This window comes from Python bivittatus, unplaced genomic scaffold (genome assembly GCF_059951505.1).
Source record: "Python bivittatus isolate LINGU-HERP-01145 unplaced genomic scaffold, Pbiv_v1 ctg000790_np1212, whole genome shotgun sequence".
NCBI classification, from domain to species: domain Eukaryota; kingdom Metazoa; phylum Chordata; class Lepidosauria; order Squamata; family Pythonidae; genus Python; species Python bivittatus.
This window is the reverse complement of record NW_028277110.1, coordinates 8499108-8519159: the sequence shown is the minus strand read 5'-3', so window position 1 is coordinate 8519159 and position 20052 is coordinate 8499108.

Here is a 20052-nt window from a genome sequence, read left to right as displayed (position 1 = left end):
TTGTCACTACAAGGCCGTTGTTTTCCGAAGGCCAAAAATGGACAGTGCTTCTCCAAACGCGGATAGGGAAGGTGTGCTTTTTGTCATGAACTAAAATGTGAATGATCCCCCAAATGTTGCTCTTTCTTACTGTTAGATTTATATCTTACCAGGAGCTCATGACAATTTACATGGCACTGTGCCCTCCCATTTTCCCCTACAATAACCCTGTGCGGTAGGTTGAACTGAGAGAGAGGGACTGGTCCATATTTACCCTGTAAGCTATGGGAAACTTGAACCTGGGTCCAGTGCCTTCACCGCTACCCCAAACTGGCTCAGAAGCACCCCCACTTGTGAGAGGGATCTTGATATCTTGGTAAAGCACAGATGAGCCAGCAATTTGCTGCAGCTGCCAAAAGAGCCACCATAATCTTGGGCTGCATCAGCAGGGATAAAAGGTTGAGATCATCCTTTATTAAAACTGTTTCGTAAAAAAAACCCTTTAATACAAATATATACATGTACTGTATGAGAAGCCCTTATTTATATAATTTTGTTGCTGCTTTCTGTAGCCATGGGGCGAAGTATCTGTATGCTGATGATACCCAGCTGTATATCTCCACCCCTAGTGAAGTAAGGCATATAACGGCAAGATATATAATGTTTACAACTTACCCACAGTCTACCCAGGAAGTCATGCAAGCAAACAATGAGATAAGATTAGTTTGGCAAATTTTGTTCTTGTTAGTTCCATGCTGATACCACTGTATTATTTTCAAACTGCTTACACATCAATTCCTTTTTGAACTGTACTTCTTCCCAGGTACTGAGGTCAGACTGGTCTGTAATTCACTAGATCCTCCTTTTCTGACAGAAGGGACAATAGTTGTCTCCTCTGCAAGTCTCCCATTCTCCAAGGTTTCTCAAAGTGGAAAGCTTTGACTGGATTCTGTACCAGCACCCTGTCATAAACACTGGAAAGTCAAGACTGCCTGAATGGAAAGGAGGAATCTTCTTGGTGCCTCTTCTCTTGAGCACCCACAATCCCATGAATTACTGCTTGAGGTTATTAGTATTATTTTTAAAATCTACATGCCACCCAACTCCCAGTGACTGGGCAGTTTACAAATTGTTAAAAACATTTAAAAACATCAACACAACAAAAAACCAAAAAAGTATAAAGATGGCAGAAATGACAAACCCAGATGGGAACCAAGAAAAAAAAGAGAGAAAGGGGCTTTGCTCTCCCTCATCAAAGGCTGGGGCAAAGAGCCAGCTCTTCAGGCCCCTTCGAAGCACCAACAGGGGGAACCTCCTTCCAGAGGGCAGGCGCTGTGACAGGGAAGGCACCCTTCTGGGGGCCCAAGAGATGGCACTGCTTAATTGAAGGAACCCAGAGCAGCCAACCTTGCCAGACTGGAGCAGCTGGGCAGATACAATGGGAAATAGACAGTCCCTCATGAAACCAGGGTCTCAAGGGAAATGACAGGAACCCACCAGGATTTCTCCTTTTGTTGTGCCTTTAGAGTGTACTACACTGGTAGTAAACAAGCCTTGGATCTAAAATGATATATCTTCTAAAAAAATTAAAAGAAACACTTTTTCTCATAACCATGCAATGGCACACTTTTTTTTTTTTTTTACTAAATGAATTTAAAAAACAATAGGACACCCTCAAGAAATGTTATGAGTCCAATAACATTTTAGATTATTCTTAAATCCCAGTACAGGAACTGTAGCCGAAGGGCATCATCTTATGCTGCCAGGAGAAAGTTGTGTTTGTGGGGGTAGGGGAGGTGGCTGAGGGTTACAGACAAAGGCAATTGGTGTTCTTCCTAAGATGGTCTTAAATGATTGCTCGTCACTTGGAAGAGAAAACATGTCTATATTTTAAAGTGTTGAATGTGCAGTGACACTAGCGTTGCAAAGACCAGCAGCAGCTGTAAAGAATGGGGTGGGGTCACAGCCTGTATTTAAGTCCTCTGAGAAGAGCTGGTGCTGAGAAGCCCTCTGTTATTGAAGAAGAGGGGGAACTGGAGGTGCCGCTCACCAGAGGACGCTGGGCCAGTTCTTCCAGGGAAGATTTCTAGTGCTCTTCAAGGTCAGACTCTGACACCACCGGTGCCTCTTGGAAAGGAGCTCTGAGACATGTCTGCTGTCAAATGGAAACTATTAAAAGGGATTAGAAGCTTTTTCAACAGTACCCTTGTGACTCCATGATGGGCTGAAATTGCTGTAAAAACATGATTATTAAAAATGGGGCTATTAGTTTTGGAATGGACAGAAGCTCTTTTCTCACTTTCATTTCCAGTTGCTGCAGTCTGGCTCAGGAAAAAAGGCTGCCCCTGGAAATGAATCTGAAACCCAAAAATGGGTGGGAAGGGTATGGTGGATAAAGACTCTGAGAAAGTGTTGAAGAAACTGCTTACTGCTTACAGTTCCTGAAGCCAACTGATTGGTTTGGAATTCATTATGTATTTGTTTATTTGTTGATTGGCTTTGTACTTCCAAATATCCATTGTTTTTTATTATTATATTCCAGTGCCATAGATTGTGGGTCACAGCCAGTTTTCTTTGTGGCTTGGGAACCATAAAGTTTCTGTATAAGGGACCCCAAAATGCAGTTGTTTGTAACTGGGCCATCATACGTTGTTCCAAATTTAGGCAATCCAATACAAATGTTGAATGAAAAGTAAAGCCTCCTCCTCCACTTGTTGTTGTTGTTGTTGTTGTTTAGTCGTTAAGTCGTGTCCGACTCTTCGTGACCCCATGAACCATATCGCGCCAGGCCTTCCTGTCCTTCACTGCCTCCCTGAGTTTGCTCAGTTTCATGCTCATTGCTTCAGTGATGCTATCTAACCATCTCATCCTCTGCCGTCCTCCTCTCCTTTTGCCTTCAATCTTTCCCAGCATCAGGGTCTTCTCCAAAGAGATCTCTCTTCGCATTAGGTGACCAAAATATCTGAGCTTGAGCTTCATTATCGATCCTTCCAATGAACAATCAGGGTTGATTTCCTTTAAGATTGACTGGTTTGACCTCCTAGCAGTCCAGGGGACTCTCAAGAGTCTTCTCCAGCACCACAGTTCAAAGGCATCAATTCTTCGGCGCTCGGCCTTTTTTATGGTCCAGCTCTCACAGCCATACACTACTACTGGAAAAACCATAGCTTTGACTATGCGGATCTTTGTTGGCAAGGTGACGTCTCTGCTTTTTAATATGCTATCTAGGCTTGCCATAGCTTTCCTCCCAAGGAGCAAGCGTCTTTTAATTTCATGGCTGCAGTCTCCGTCTGCGGTGATCTTGGAGCCCAAATAAATGAAGTCTGTTACTGCTTCCATTTCTACCCCTTCTATTTGCCAGGAACTGATGGGTCCAGATGCCATGATCTTAGTTTTTTTAATGTTGAGTTTCAAGCCAGCTTTCGCACTCTCCTCTTTCACCCTCATCATCAAGGGTCTCTTTAGTTCTTCTTCACTTTCTGCCATTAGGGTGGTATCATCTGCATATCTGAGGTTGTTGATGATTCTCCCTGCAATCTTAATTCCGGCTTGTGATTCTTCCAGCCTGGCATTTCTCATGATGTGTTCTGCATATAGGTTAAATAAGCAGGGTGACAGTATACAGCCTTGTCGTACTCCTTTCCCTATTTTGAACCAATCGGTTGTTCCATGACCAGTTCTGACTGTTGCTTCTTGGCCCGCATACAGATTCCTCCACTACTTTAGTTTAAATAAGGATATTTTAATAACTGAAACAGAAAAATAATCCTTGAAATGGGCTCTTTTGTTACCTGTATTTCACTTCTGCCAAGCTTGTTAAAGTAGTCATGAAAGAACTTTGCACTGTTTCTTCAATAAGGTCCTGGTGGTTCTTTCACCTAATTTGAGTCAACAAATGCCAATGAACATATTCCTTGAGTTCTGGGAAAAAGTGGAAGTTGCATGATGCCAAGCCTGGATTGTAAGACACTGGGATCGAACTTCACAATTGCCTCTTGGGTGGCTCGTGAGGTGTGAAGAACTGCCATGTTGCACCAATATTTCCCTCCTTTGCTTCCAGACTCTACTTAATCATAGTTTGAATAGACCAACTTTATATTCCTTCCTTTTACTTCTAACCGCCTTAATCATTAGTTCATTCAAATATTGTGGTAGGATTTGATTCTCTTCTTTATCCCATCATACAGATTTCTTCAAGGCTTTAATATGCCTCTTTTGTAGAGCCAATAAGAAAACATTTTCCAGGTCATTCTCTTGGTTTATCAGTTGTATTTCCCTTTTAATTTTTAAAACTTCAGCCAGTTTCTTTTGTATATCAAGTAAAGCATCCTTTCCCAAATCATTCTCTTGGCCTGTCATTTGAAGTTCCACTTTTGATACTCTCTCTGTCTTGTCAGATAAAATTGTTCCACATCTGTCATTCTTTCATTAACATCTTTTGGAAATAGTCTAACCATAGAAGCAGACATCATAACAGACATTGTTCATATTGTGGCTACTATTTTCTGATGCCATTCTTCAAAAGTCTCCTCTAATTTTTCTGATGTTACAACATTTTGTGTCATTTTGTAAGTCCCAATATTAACTGACATAAAGAACAGGTTTGTATTTTTTTCCCTTCTGCTTAGAAACTTTATCCCTTCTAATGTTCAGTTTCTAAAATCACAAAGTAACTTATCTTTGTTATGACTTGAAATAGCCAGGATAGCCAAAATAAGTTTCCCATGAGAAGCTATTTGTTCTTTATAATTGAGTCTCCTTGTGAGGAGCAGCCATCCAGAACACATGTGGGTGATCTCCCATCCTCTCCTTATCTGGAGAGGTTCCAAGGAACCGGTCTCCTCACCGGTTCCTTGGTCTTTGCTGTGGTCGTTGGCTCCACTTTTGTAGAGATGTTTTCAGTTTGCCACACCACCCCCAGAAGCCAGCCACAACTACAAAAAGCTTCCTCCAGTTGTCACCCACTCTTTATTAGTTGTATTCTTTAGTGCAACATTCAATTACTCAGCTAACTGTGCATCTGAGCTGGTTAGATATTTAAGCCTAAGTCCATGCAACTCATCAATCCCAGGTACACTCCAGTATGAGATTTTCTTGATTGCTTCTGAACCTTAGTCCCAGCTGGAATACGATAGCACCAGATCATATCCAGCATAAACAACTGCTAGTATAATCACTAACAATGAACCTACCCAAATGAATACACATATTGATACCTGAACCAGTTCTTTTGTTACAGTAAATTTTTCCAGTTTTTCCTTTTAATCCATTGTTTCCTCTTGTGATGTTCTAAGGGAACAATTCTCTCCAGAAATGCAAACTTTCTTCATTGTTAAGATATTTCAAAATATTTTCCCTTTGATGATACTTGGAGCCAATATTTCTATAGAAGTGATGTTATTTGTTCTAAATTGTAAATTTTACTTATATGAGTATCATATTGCTTGATTTTTCCTGATAGCCCGCCATCCTCTGTTTTAATTCTTTTTTATTTCGTTTATTTCATTTTATTTTTTCAGATAATGATGATGATGATGATGGCAATGGAATTTTGTGCAGAATGTTGTGCATATACGCTTTTCTATAGATGGTAGTTCATTTATATTTAGCTTAGAAATGAAGAGGCGAGCATTCCTTTCCTACTGCAAAAGTCTTGATGTATATTATGCATCGAGTCTTCTGTGCAGGTTCTTTGACTGACGGAAAAAAGAAACTGCTCCACGTCAAGTCTTCTTGTGTGCAAGGATAAATAAATACTTCCATAGAATCCTACACAAAGTACATCTTGGGGCAATATTGTGCGCCCTCAGATTGGCCTTCTTTTGTTTTGCACAATTCTGTCAATGCATATTAGTAACACAGGAGGAGGAAAACAGAAGTGAACCACAGAGACAGGAAGCATAGATGAGCTGCACATACTCCAGAGCTGTTTCAAAACACTGATAAATCTGGCACTCCAGAAGGCTGGGCCAAAAGGAGGAGAAAGTGGGAAAGCCCTCCTGGTAGAAGGCTGATCAGGGTGCTGAGCTGCATAATGCTGCTGGGTTGTGAGCACATCCATGGATCAACCTGCTATTTGGCTGCTCTGCCTGCTCTTCAGGAATGAACTTATGCGCCAACAGCAGGAGAACCCTTTTCTCCCAGCTCAGTAGAAAGGACCAGAAACCCAGGAGGAGCACATGGATCATTGCCATCTTTGAAGGATGAGCTCCTGCTTAGGGTGTGTATCCATGCCAAAGGGCTTACACAAATGCAGATTTCTCAGGGTGTGGAGCTGCTGTTTTGGGAAGGCAAGAACCGGAGAGAGCAGCCTATCAAGCTTTCAGGAGCCACATGACTCAGCATTGCTTAATCCCCAAACCCAGGTTTGCCGTTGTGAGTTGTTTAACTTGGACCATCCTGCTCTTCTATAAATGGCTCCTGATTCAGTGCTCTAAATGGAAGCTTTGACCCATCCTTTCACACAGCTAAGGCAATTAAGATTCCTTGTCAGTTTTCTCTTCTGTGCTGCTACACTGAGGAAGGACCTCACTCAGGAATGCCCAGAAGATAAAATCTTACTTTTCTCATTTCCCTTTTCCAAATGTAGTAGAAGGAACCTCCTCCCCAAATGGTGCTTCCTCCTTGATATGCCTTAACCTGGTGGTGGTGGTGGGGAGGGTGGCTAAGTCTCAGAGGAAAGTCTCCCTGGTAAGGCTTAGTCAGGAAGTGTCATTGTGAAGCCCCTCTGTGGCTCCGGATATTTCTTCATTGCCCAGCAGCTGTCCCAATTAGCCAGACAACAGTAGGAAAACAACCAGTATTTTATTTTATTTTGCAACTGCAAAACAATAAACATTTGATCAAATGTATTGCCTCACCAGCAAACAGGCTGATGAAGGACCCCTAACACAAAGTACAGGTAGTCCTTGCTTACTGACAGCCTGATTTAATGACTGTTCGAAGTTACAATGGTGTAAAAAAATAACTTTGAGACCAATCCTCACATTTATTTACTGTTGCAGTGTCCCGTGGTCATGTGATCACCATTTGTGTGCTTCACAACTGGCTTGCGACAAGCAGAGTTAATAGAGAAGGCAGAAGTAAAATTGTAAGTTGCAGTCACATGATGTTTCACTTAACGACTGCAGGGGAAGTGAGGTTGTAAACCTGTTGTGGTCATGTGATGTTTCACTTAGCAACTGCAGTGCTTAGTGATTGAGTTGCCAGTCCCAATTGTGGTCATTAAGCAAGGACTACCTGTAGCCTAAGCTCTTATACTAAAGAACATGCAAATGGACCTGTCTCATGGTTTCTAGGGTGAAATTAGGCTATCTCCGGAAGTAACATGTTTTACTATTGGCCTTTAGTGTTCAAGGCTCTCCCTAACTGTCATGAATTTACTTAGTATTTTTTATTCTCTACAGATAGCCTGACACCATCTTTAAATTCTCTAACGCTACATAGTTCTTGGACAAAGAGCCAGAACTGCTTTCGGAATATAATCTGCCACAATTCTGACAAGTCTCTGAGGGGCTCTGAGGTTCAGTCCTGCTGGAGCTTTGCTCTTCTAGCCAGACACTGAGGAAAACAACAACAAGACCGGGACAAAACTCAAGCCCAGGGTTCCCATCTGTTCCAAGCACGCTGCAGGGTTTGGCTTTGCTAGCTAGCAGTCCACAAAAGAACTTAACCCATGGCCACCAAGGTCACTCAAGAGTGTTTGAGGAGGAAGCTTCTTAAGTCCACAAGTATAAGGCACAGCCTCTAGAAAGTTGTGACATGAGAGCTACCTTGGAATCCAGAGTGATCGTCCTTCAGCAAGGCTTCTTCTGTTACATGTTTAGTAATTGTACAGTTGCTAAGTTACTAAGTTACAATTGCTGTTTCTACTGAAGGAGAATTCTTAGAGCCAAGTTAAAAGTTAGAGCCCCTAACCCAAATCCATGTTCCCAGGGAAAACACAGCACTGGCTGAGCTATATGATATCACATTGGGCAACTACCCTACTACAAAAACACTTTCTCAGGAAAACTTCATGGTCATCATAGGCATAAAACATTGAGAAGGCCACGGAATGCTGATGAACGGGGAAAAGATCCAGAGAGGTGAGCAGAGGTCTGGGGAAGCAGAAGAAAGGAACTCTGTTCATGAAATACTGTTGCCTCTTTGTTTTTTTTCAACCTCCCTGAACCATGGTCTTTGTAGTCTTGCCCCATTATTTCATAGTTATACTCTAATGGCCTCACTGACCACACTGGGCTTGTGAGATGTTACATTCAGTGAAATGCCTGGCTGCTCTTTCCAGTGCTGTGTATATGCCACTTTACGTAAGTCTATAAAGAAGGGCTGCAAGCCCGCCCCTCTTTGTACCTGTCACTCAACACTATAGACTAATTCTGTTCAGCCTGGGCTCAGTGTAATTCAGCACTGCAGTCTCACAATTGTGGCCTTGTAAAGGATGGTGGGGCACTGTGCATATTAAATACCTAATGAACCCTGTAGCATCTCTCTCCATCCAGCTGCCCTTCTAGGGAATGAGCAAAAGCTGACTCTGCTGGGAAGGTCAAGAGACGGTTTAGAATGTGGTTTTGGGCGTGGCACTCCAGGTGCTTGTGATGCTACCTCATTGTCTGAAGCAAGTGGCTCAGAGCAGGATTGATAAGCATAAATGATCTGGGCAGGGATGCCCAAGGTGGTCACGCTACAATGGAATGCCAAATGGACTGTATGATCTGACACATCAGGGACAAGTTTCATACCCCTGGGTGTCAAAAGGCATCAAGGCAAGCATGGCACAATGAGGGTTACTGAAACATGATAGAGAAATCCAACCAGTGCGATACTGGGCCTGAGAGGTATATAGCACCTCGTTTCCGAGAATCAGGCAACAAAAGAGGCAGTGCAGTGCAGTGTTGTGTATCAGGAATGAACTTGGCTGCAGATAGATCCACTGCCTGCTGAAAGCACCAGGGTTAAGAAAAAAGGGCGGCCTAACAAAAAAGATATCTTGCTAGGAGTTCCCTAAAGATCTCTAAACCAGACATAAGAGGTAGATAAATACTTAATAAAATAGATAAGTGAAGCCTCAGAAGACCATGAAGTGATTATGATGGGAGATTTCAACTGCCTAGGCAATGACATTCTTGAATTGTGTTAGTGATAATTTCCTCTTTCAAAAAGTTTTGCTGAGCACTGGCGGACTTGCTATCTTGGACTTAGTCTTTATAAAGAGGGAGCAGTTGATCAAAGATATCAAAGTGGTGGGAACTCTGGATGCAAGTGGCCACATACTATATTATTAGAATTCTTTTAAACAAATAATCCAGTAAAATACTAATCAAATACAAACTATGGATTTTAGGATAACTGATTTTAATAAACTAAGAGAAATAATAATAACTTATGGCCAAAGAAGTCCATAATCATTTGGCCCAGAAATGTAGGGATGAGGTCAGGAAGGGAAAGGCAGAAAACAAGCTAAGGCTAGAAAGAATGGCAAAATCCAGCAAGAACGGCTTCTTCAAATATATCAACAGCAAGAAGGTGGTGGAAGTAGTAGGCTCCCTGCTTATTTCCAATGGAGAAACTTTAACAGAGGACCAAGAAAAAGCAGGCATTTGGCTCTTATTTTGCTTCTGACTTTTCATCCAATGGAAATGGTTAATGGGAACAAACACAACAGGGGAGGATGGAGGCCAATAAGGACATAGTAAAGGAATTTCCAGCTAATAAGAATGCCTTCAAGTCCCCAAGCCCTGATGAAATACATCCTAGAATACCGAAAGCTGTAGAGCCAATGGGACCCATTGTCTTTGGGGAGTTCTGCAGAAAGGGGAGGTGCCAAAGGACTGGAGAAGAGCAAATGTGATCACTTTCTTCAGAAAAAAAGGGGGGGGGAGGAGATCCCAGTAATTATTGACCAGTGAGCCTAACACTGATCATTGTAAATATATTAGGGCAGATAATAAACTGAGAGCCAGTCTGGTGTAGCAGTGAAGGTGTTGCGCTAGAAACTAGGAGATGGTGAGTTCTAGGCCTCCCTCAGGCATGAAAAGCTAACTGGGTGAATTTCACTCAGCTGGCCTGTTGTTCTCTCTCAGCACAACCCACCTCACAGGGTTGTTGTTGTGGGGAAAAATAGGAGGCAGGAGTATGTTTGCTGCCTTGAGATAGATAGATAGAAGAGGATAGATATAGATGATAGATAAAGGATAGATAGATTTAGCATAATAATAATGCAAGCTATTTCTAAGCATCTTGAAGACAATGCCATGCTAGCTAAGAGCCAACATGGCTTTGTCAAAAAATAGACCACACTAACCAAGTGCTCCATTACCAAAGTAACAACCCCACCTCCCACAAGAAGAGCTGTGCAAGAACATTATTCAGACAAGCACAAACACACTGCAGCAACCCAGAACAGCAGAAAAAGGAAGCAAACCACCTATACAACATCTTCCAACAAAATGGATATCCATGCAACTTTATCAAAAACTGCCTGACCACTCAACCTACTACAACACAACCAACACAAGCTATGAAAAGGATAACACTGCCATACATCAAACATGTCTCAGAAAACACCGCAGACTATTACAACCACATGGGATTACCATAGCACACAAATCAACTAAAGCCCTCCAAAACATCTTAAGTAAATCAAAAGACCCAGTACCCCAAGGAGAAAAACCAGAAGTCATTTGCAACATACAGTGTAAGGACTGTAACAGCCACTATGTAGGACAGACAGGCAGAAGGCTGGCAGGGCACATCCATGAACGCCAACTAGCAGTCAGAAGACACAATGAAAACTCCTTAATCTCACAACACATGGACAGACATAACCATAGTTTCAACTGGGAAACTGTCAGCATTTTAGACCAAGCTAAATCCAAAAACCCAAGGGGATTCCTGGAAGCTTGGTATTCAGGCAAGTCAGCCATCAACAGGCACATAGAGATAAACCACATTTACACATCTTTCGAAAGAGACAATAAAAAAGCTAAGAAGGAAACAAAAAGACCAGAACACATCCTCTTCAGCAGCCAATACCCAGATAAGCAGGGATTAACACCAGAAAAACAATCAAGCAGAACACAACAGCCTAATCAAGGAACCACCAAGGAGAAAACCAACACTGGCAAGGCAAGCTACTGTATATAAACAGGGAGAAACCCCCACACTCACTAGCACTGGTGATGTTACCTAGTCGGGTAATGAAATGTGTGCAAGCAAGCCAACAAGCTCAGAGAGCACCAAGGATTCCAAAGTAGTTTTAGACCTATATGGCATTGGTTTATTATTCTCCTCTATCTTACATACTACTCTCATAATATCTGCCTGATCACTTTGATTTTGCAGGGTTGGCATGCTCTCAGTTCCTTCAATTAAACAGTGTCGCCTATCAAGACCTCAGAAGCATACGTTCTCTATAGCAGCACCTGCCCTCTGGAATGAGGTCCCCTCTGAGATCTGGATGGCTTCCACCCTACTGTTATTCAGAAGAGCAGTGAAGACCTGGCACTTCGCTCAGACCTTTGGCAAGGAAGAATGAGACCCCTCATTTCATTCCATCTCGTCTGTCATGCTTGCCATCTGTTACCTTTTATTGATTTTATTGTAATTTCTTTGATTGTTGTGAGCCACCCAGAGTCATTGGGAGTCAGGCAGCATAAAACTTTAAACAACAACAACAACAACAACAACAACAATAATAATGCTGACAAATACCTAGGATGCCAGAATGAGATTGCAATCTAATCTGGTCAGGTTGGAAGACTGGGCTGAAGTGAACAAGATGTCCTTTAACAAAGAGAAATGCAAGGTATTAGGGGAAAAATATGTAGGGCTCATATACTAGATGGGGGATTCACAACTTGGGAATACTACATCTGAGAAGGACTTGGGTGAGGTTATTGACAACAAGATAAACATGAACCAGCAGTGTGAGACAGTTGCTAGAAACAGAGTTCTGGGCTGCATTAGAAGAAAAATCATATTGAAGACACAGGACATTATGATTTCTCTCTACTCAGTACTGGTGAGACCACACCTGGAATACTGTGTACAATTTTTGGCACTCCATTTCCAGAAGGATATTGATAGGTTAGAGGAGGGCAGTGAAGATGTTAGAGGGGCTTGACAGGCTGAAGGAACATGGGATATCCAGTCTGGAGAAAAGAAGACTTTGAGGAAACATGATCGCTGTGTTTGGGTACATACAGGGAAGCCACAGGGAAGATGGTGAGGAACTAATTTCCATGGCCACAGAAACTAGGACCAGAAATAATAGGCATGAGTTCCAGCTATCTAGATTCCATTTAAATATATGGAAAATCTTCCTCATGGTAAGATCTGTACAACAGTGGAAAAGTCTACCTATGGAGGTTATGGGTTCTACATCTTTGTAAGTTTCTGAGAAGTGGCTAGATAGTAACTTCTTATAGATGATTTGAATGGTTTTCCTCCACACTGCAGAGGATTGGACTAGATAATCCTTGGGGTACCTTCCAACTCTTCAGTTTTATTATTCTGTGATTCAAGGCCTTCCTCCTTCCTTCTCCTGGAATTTTTCTCATGTAACTAAACCTGCTGGACAGAGTAGCACACCTGAAATGGCGGTAGATTATATCCTTCTTTTTTCTTACTGGGATAAAAAAGAAAGGTAAGATAATATTTTAAAGGAAACTGTGACTCCTTTGATCTAAGAGGAATGCCAGAAATTAATAATATCCCCCTCTTTTATATAAATAATAGAAAAACACAAATACGTTTTATTTCTTTGCAAAGTATTAATAACTCTTTAAAAACGAAAGAGAAAAGCATCAACTCATTTAAGTAACATGGGAGCGGCTATAGCTTAATTTGTTTCTACATCTAATATAAATATTTTTAAAAAAATATCTTATTTTTCATAACAACTTCAATGTCTTTTATTTGTATTATTTCAAAGTTTTTCATAAAAAAGAAGAATATTTAGGCAGGGCATTAAAATATCTTCCAGTGCTGATGTCTTTGGCAGAGGAGTAAAAGTCCTGTTTGCTTTTCTGTGAGATAAATGCCCTTTTTGGCCCTTCACTCCTACCACAAATTAAACTATTGTTTAATTTTCAGTTCAGCTTTTGAAAAGCTAAATGTTCCAAGCACTGTTAATACTGGATTAATTTTTAAACTCACAAAGCAATCTAATTCTTAATATAAATATTTTACCAACCATATTATAAATATTGTGGCTGCTCAAGAAAGGGAAACCCTGTAACGGCCAGATCTTGAGAAGACCTGGGCTTCTTTTGGAAGGGGAAACCTGGGGGAGGGGGGAATGCTTCCTAATCAAATAAAGACAACCTGCTGAACAGAAACCATGAACAGACACTTGTTGCTCATTCAGCTAGACTAGACAGAGAAACTGTTGTATTTTGACACAGACCCTCCCAGAAGACACTCCAGCATGTGACAAGAAAGCGTTGCACTTTTGGAGAATGCAAGATGCTTGGACATGAGGGAATCTCCCCTGCTTGACCCATGCATCCTGGGGGAATTCCCGTTCCCCATTTTTGTAAAGTGAGGGGGGCAGGACCTGCAGGCATCACTTTTCCATTGGAATAGCCTTGCCCCCTCCCCCCCCCTCCCCCCCAGATTTGATCAGTCACAACACAGTTAGCTGTCTGTAAGCTATTAAAAACTGAGTGAGTTTGGAGAACCTTTCTGTACTGGGAGGGATGTTGGATACTTGTGTTTTTAAATACTTGTTTGATTATACTATGGATGTGTATCATTAATTAATTAAATTTGTACACTGCCTGACTCCCGGCAACTCTGGGTGGTTCGCTTACAGATAAACTATTATGAGTCATTTTTGACTGCAGCAGGTACAGATCCCAAAAAACCAATCAATTGATCAATCCCAGCTTCTTAGACATCCCAGCCCCCAGCCCCCAGCCAAAACTCAGAGAACTAAACTGGGTTCTTTGGGGGGCAGTTGGCTGCCTGTTCCATGTGATTCGAAAGTTGCCCTGGGAATACCAGCTCCGGGTCCATCTGTGTCTCAGCATGGACTGTCTGGACAGTGAAGGAGCTCCTTCATGCTCTTTTCTGAAATGAGGAGCCCAAGGGCAATGGCTCTTCAGCTTGGTGCTTCTGCTCCTGCAACACCTGAGATCTGGAAGGGTATGAGGAGTTTTGGAAAAGATGGTTTGTGGGTGTAACCGGGGGCACTTCTTTCTCGGGTCAGCATTGGAACCACTCAGATAGCTAGCTAGGGAGGCGCAGACAACCAGGTCATTTGTTTTTTTGTTTGTTGTTGTTTTTTGCATACTGTTGACTCTGAAGTGACTTGTGTCAGTATACAACACATGGAGCCTTGTGGCCCATGTCCCTCATTTCAGGCTGATTGGTCCAAGGTTGTACCACCTTGATATATCGAGTTATATGTGTAATGATCCTCACTGTTATTTGCAAAAGAAATAAAGAGATTGATTGATTGATTTTGTGCCATCAAGTTGGTGTCAACTCTTAGCAACCACGTAGATAGATTTTCTCCATGACAAGCTGCCCGTCACCACTGTAACTGAGTCTACCCACCTTGGTGCTGGTCATCCTCTTCTTCTATTCCACCTTTCCCAGCATTAGAACCTTCTCCAGAGAGCTGGGTCTTCTCGTAGTGTGTCCGAAGTAGGATAATTTCAGCCTGGTCATTTGCGCATCGAGTGAGAACTCTTGGTTGATTTCTTTGATGATTTATTGGTTTGTTTTCTTGGCTGCCCACAATATTCTCAGGAGTTTTCTCCAACATCAAAGTCCAAAAGCAGTAATATTCTTCCCATCCTGCTTCTTCAAAGTCCAACTTTGAGAAGAAATTGCACACACACACACAAAAAAGCAAAAGATATTGGCTTTGGCTAATGACTTGAGGTCTTGGAGATAGTTTGCGGCCAATATTTTGCAGGTAACAAATTGCACAGTACCAACATCTGTCCTCCCCTTCATGGATCACTGCCTTGTCGTTGCGAAGGGGCTTGGATAACTCAGTGAAGCCATGAGCTATACCATGCAGGGCCACCCAAGACGGACAGGTCATGACAGAGAGTTCTGACAAAACGTGGTCCACTGGAGAAGGAAATGGCAACCCACTCCAGTATCCTTGCCAAGAAAACCCCATGGACAATGTCAAAAGGCTAAAAGATATGATGCTGGAAGATGAGCCCCTCAGGTCAGAAGGTGTCCAATATGCTACTGGGGAAGAGCGGAGGGCAATTCCAAGTAGCATCAGGAAGGATGAAGCGGCTGGGCCAAAGCCGAAAGGACGTTCAGCTGTGGATGTATCTGGAAGCGAAAAGAAGGTCCGATGCTGTAAAGAACAATATTGTATAGGTACCTGGAATGTAAGATCTATGAACCAAGGCAAGCTGGATGTGGACAAACACGAGATGACAAGATTGAACGTCGACATCTTGGGAATCAGCGAATTGAAATGGACGGGAATGGGTGAATCTAATTCAGGTGATCATTATATCTACTACTGTGGGCAAGAAACCCTTAGAAGAAATGGAGTTGCACTCATAGTCAATAAGAGAGTGGGAAAGGCAGTAATGGGGTACAACCTTAAAAATGACAGAATGATCTCAGTGCATATCCAAGGCAAACCATGCAACATCACAGTAATCCAAGTCTATGCCCCAACCACTGATGCCAAAGAAGCTGAAGTTGACAGGTTCTATGAAGACCTACAACACCTTCTAGAACTAGCACCAAAAAAAGATGTCCTTTTCAACACAGGGGATTGGAATGCTAAAGTAGGAAGTCAAGGAGTAATCGGAATAACAGGCAAGTTTGGCCTTGGAGTACAAAATGAAGCAGGGCAAAGGCTAATAGAGTTCTGTCAAAAGAACAAGCTAGTCATAGCAAACACTCTTTTCCAACAACACAAGAGACGACTCTACACATAGACATCACCAGGTGGTCAATACCGAAACCAGATTGATTATATACTTTGCAGCCAAAGATGGAGAAGCTCTATACAGATAGCAAAAACAAGACCGGGAGCTGACTGTGGCTCAGATCATGAGCTTCTTACTGCAAAATTTAGGCTTAAATTGAAGAACGTAGGGAAAACCACTAGACCACTCAGGTATGACTTAGATCATATTCCTTGTGAGTACACAGTGAAGGTGATGAATAGATTTAGAAGTTTAGATTTGGTAGACAGAGTGCCTGAAGAACTATGGACGGGGGTCCGTAACATTGTACAGGAGGCAGCAACTAAAACCATCCCAAAGAAAAATGCAAGAAAGCAAAATGGCTGTCTGAGGAAGCTTTACAAATAGCTGTGGAAAGAAGGAATGCGAAAAGCAAGGGTGAAAGGGAAAGATATAAGCAACTGAATGCAGATTTCCAGAGAATAGCAAGGAGAGATAAGAAGGCCTTCTTAAATGAACAATGCAAAGAAATCGAGGAAAACAATAGAATGGGGAAGACTAGAGATCTCTTCAAGAAAACTGGAGATATGAAAGGAACGTTTAGTGCAAAGATGGGCATGATAAAGGACAAAAAAGGCAGGGACCTAACAGAAGCGGAAGAGATTAAGAAGAGGTGGCAAGAATACACAGAAGAACTATACAAGAAAGATTTTAATGTCCCTGATGTCCACACTGGTGTGATCACTGACCTTGAGCCAGACATCCTAGAGTCAAGTGGGCCTTAGGAAGCATTGCTAACAACAAAGCTAGTGGAGATGACAGTATTCCAGCTGAGTTATTTAAAATACTAAAAGACGATGGTATTAAAGTGCTGCACTCAATATGGCAGCAAGTTTGGAAAACGCAGCAGTGGCCACGGGATTGGAAAAGGTCAGTTTACGTTCCAATTCCAAAGAAGGGCAATCCCAAAGAATGCTCAAACTATCGCACAACTGCACTCATTTCACATGCTAGCAAGGTTATGCTCAAAATCCTACAAGCTAGGCTTCAGCAGTACGTGAACCGAGAACTACCGGATGTACAAGCTGGGTTTCGAAGAGGCAGAGGAACTAGAGATCAAATCGCCAACATTCGCTGGATCATGGAGAAAGCACGAGAGTTCCAGAAAAACATCTACTTCTGCTTCATTGACTATGCAAAAGCCTTCGATTGTGTGGATCACAACAAACTGTGGCAAATTCTTAAAGAGATGGGGGTACCAGACCACCTTACCTGTCTCCTGAGAAATCTGTATGCGGGCCAAGAAGCAACAGTTAGAACCGGTCACGGAACAAACGATTGGTTCAAAATAGGGAAAGGTGTACGCCAAGGCTGTATACTGTCACCCTGCTTATTTAACCTATATGCAGAGTACATCATGAGAAATGCCAGGCTGGAAGAATCACAAGCCGGAATTAAGATTGCAGGGAGAATCATCAATAACCTCAGATATGCAGATGATACCACCCTAATGGCAGAAAGTGAAGAAGAACTAAAGAGCCTCTTGATGAGGGTGAAAGAGGAGAGTGCGAAAGCTGGCTTGAAACTCAACATTAAAAAAACTAAGATCATGGCATCTGGACCCATCAGTTCCTGGCAAATAGAAGGGGTAGAAATGGAAGCAGTAACAAACTTCATTTATTTGGGCTCCAAGATCACTGCAGACAGAGACTGCAGCCATGAAATTAAAAGACGCTTGCTCCTTGGGAGGAAAGCTATGGCAAGCCTAAATAGCATATTAAAAAGCAGAGACGTCACCTTGCCGACAAAGATCTGCATAGTCAAAGCTATGGTTTTTCCAGTAGTAAAGTGTGGCTGTGAGAGCTGGACCATAAAGAAGGCTGAGCGCCGAAGAATTGATGCCTTTGAACTGTGGTGCTGGAGAAGACTCTTGAGAGTCCCCTGGACTGCTAGGAGGTCAAACCAGTCAATCTTAAAGGAAATCAACCCTGATTGCTCATTGGAAGGATCGATAATGAAGCTCAAGCTCAGATATTTTGGTCACCTAAAGCGAAGAGAGATCTCTTTGGAGAAGACCCTGATGCTGGGAAAGATTGAAGGCAAAAGGAGAAGAGGATGGCAGAGGATGAGATGGTTAGATAGCATCACTGAAGCAATGAGCATGAAACTGAGCAAACTCAGGGAGGCAGTGAAGGACAGGAAGGCCTGGCGCAATATGGTTCATGGGGTCACGAAGAGTCGGACACGACTTAACGACTAAACAACAACATCTGTCCCAAGGATCATCTATTCTCTAGATGTATAGGAAAAAAGTTAACTAAGAACTGCGTGAATTTTAATTTAGTTTTCTCTGTGTGCTTTTAAGTCTAACTTTTGTCTCAGGTGATTATTCTCTCCATACAAACTGGCACCTTGAGGTGATTTTTTGCAATTTAGAGCTTCTTTACATCAGTTGCTTCTAAACAGGAGCAGACCTGTATCATCTTGCAATCTACTCAGAGCATTCATTTTGCTATATTTTTCTATTGGAGGTTCTTCTAAAATGCTGTCTGTGGTTTAAACAGCCCTGTATTTTTATTTCTTCCACCCCTTATTGCTTTGCATGTGACTACTTAAAATTAGATAGGACTTTTACATTCTCTTGTTTCCTTTTTTAAAACATAAAGTTTGATTCTTGTGAGATTGGTCCCACAAAGGAGGAGGTAGAGGAGGGTCTGATTCTCCTAACTACCTGCTCAACACTACAAGGTCAGAAAGTGGTGCTATAGACTTTGCTTGTTTGTTTGTTTCCCCTTTTACTTGCCAGAAAAGCACATGGGCGCATGAGGCCTGGCTCTTCCACATAGCAAAGGGGAGGATATTAGGTCGAGGCAACCCCCTGGAAATTAGGCGGTTGCAGTGAGGACTACCAAGTCAGTACATCGAGATAGGAGGTAGAACTAAGGGGTGTAGACCCAGAGGGATCTAGGAGAGGAGGCTTGAGACCTCTAACCCTTCACCCTACAAACTCACCTTTCTTGTAGGGATACACCCGTGGGTTGACTTATGTGAAGAATAAGAAACTGTACTGTACTTAGCAAGTGAACAGCCAAAGTCAAGAGAAACTCCATTGTGAATGTTTGGGAAGAACTTAAGAAAATGACAAGGAAGAAAACACAATGAGAGAAGCAGTGGTTTTATGGTTTCCAATCATAAGAAAGTCCACCCAGTTATCCTTTCACCTCTAGGATGTTTAGTCCTTTCAGGATTGCTGACAATTTCTAAGCCTATATGCACTGAAAAAAGCCACTGAAATAGATGGCTAACTTGTTTTGCCATTCCCCCCCAGGCAAACGGGATATGGTATTTATTTATTTATTTATTTATTTATTTATACATTCGATTTATTTATTGTCCGCCCATCTCCCCCCAATGGGGAACTCTGGGCGGCTCACAAAGTACATATCAACAATTACAATTCTACAATTAATTACGTTATGTGACCGGCAGGGGTCGCTAGGGGGTCATCCGGGCTTTTCCTCCTCCGTAGATCTTCCTCGCCGCTCACCACTCATGCCGGCTGCATTCGGAGTTCGACCAGCACCGGTATTTGCCCCCTGCGCAGCACCGCCGGTTCCTCCCATCTAAACGGGAGTACCCATTTATCTACTCGCAGATGGAATAGCTTTCGAATTGCTGGGTGAGCAAGAGCTAGGACAAGGGACAGGAGCTCACCCTGTCCCACGGAGCCGGGCTCGAACTGCAGGAGAGCCAATCATTTCTGACCGGCAACTCCCACGTCATTAAGCCCTTACGCCACCGCGTATACAATACAATACAATGCAATACAAGCGTAGTATTGCAGGCTAATCCCTCCATTCAGACGTTAATGTATAGAGCTTTAGTTGTTCTCCCTTTCAGAGAAGGCAGAGTAATTTCCTAAGTACATGGCAAGAGCCTGTAACCCAACCAGGTCAGTTAGGCAGCTTCTGAAAGTCAGCTGCAGAGGGAATGTTGGTTCCCTGGTCTTTCAGATTCTAGAATTCTAGAGGAGCAAGTGCAGTTCAGTGAAACACAAACAGCCCAAGACTCTTAGCATTGGTTAAAGTTTGGTGGGATCAGAGCTGAAGGTCACTGACCAGAAAAAGGACCTGGGGTCAGGTTGGTGAACAGAAGGATAAGAGTCAGCTGATGCCCA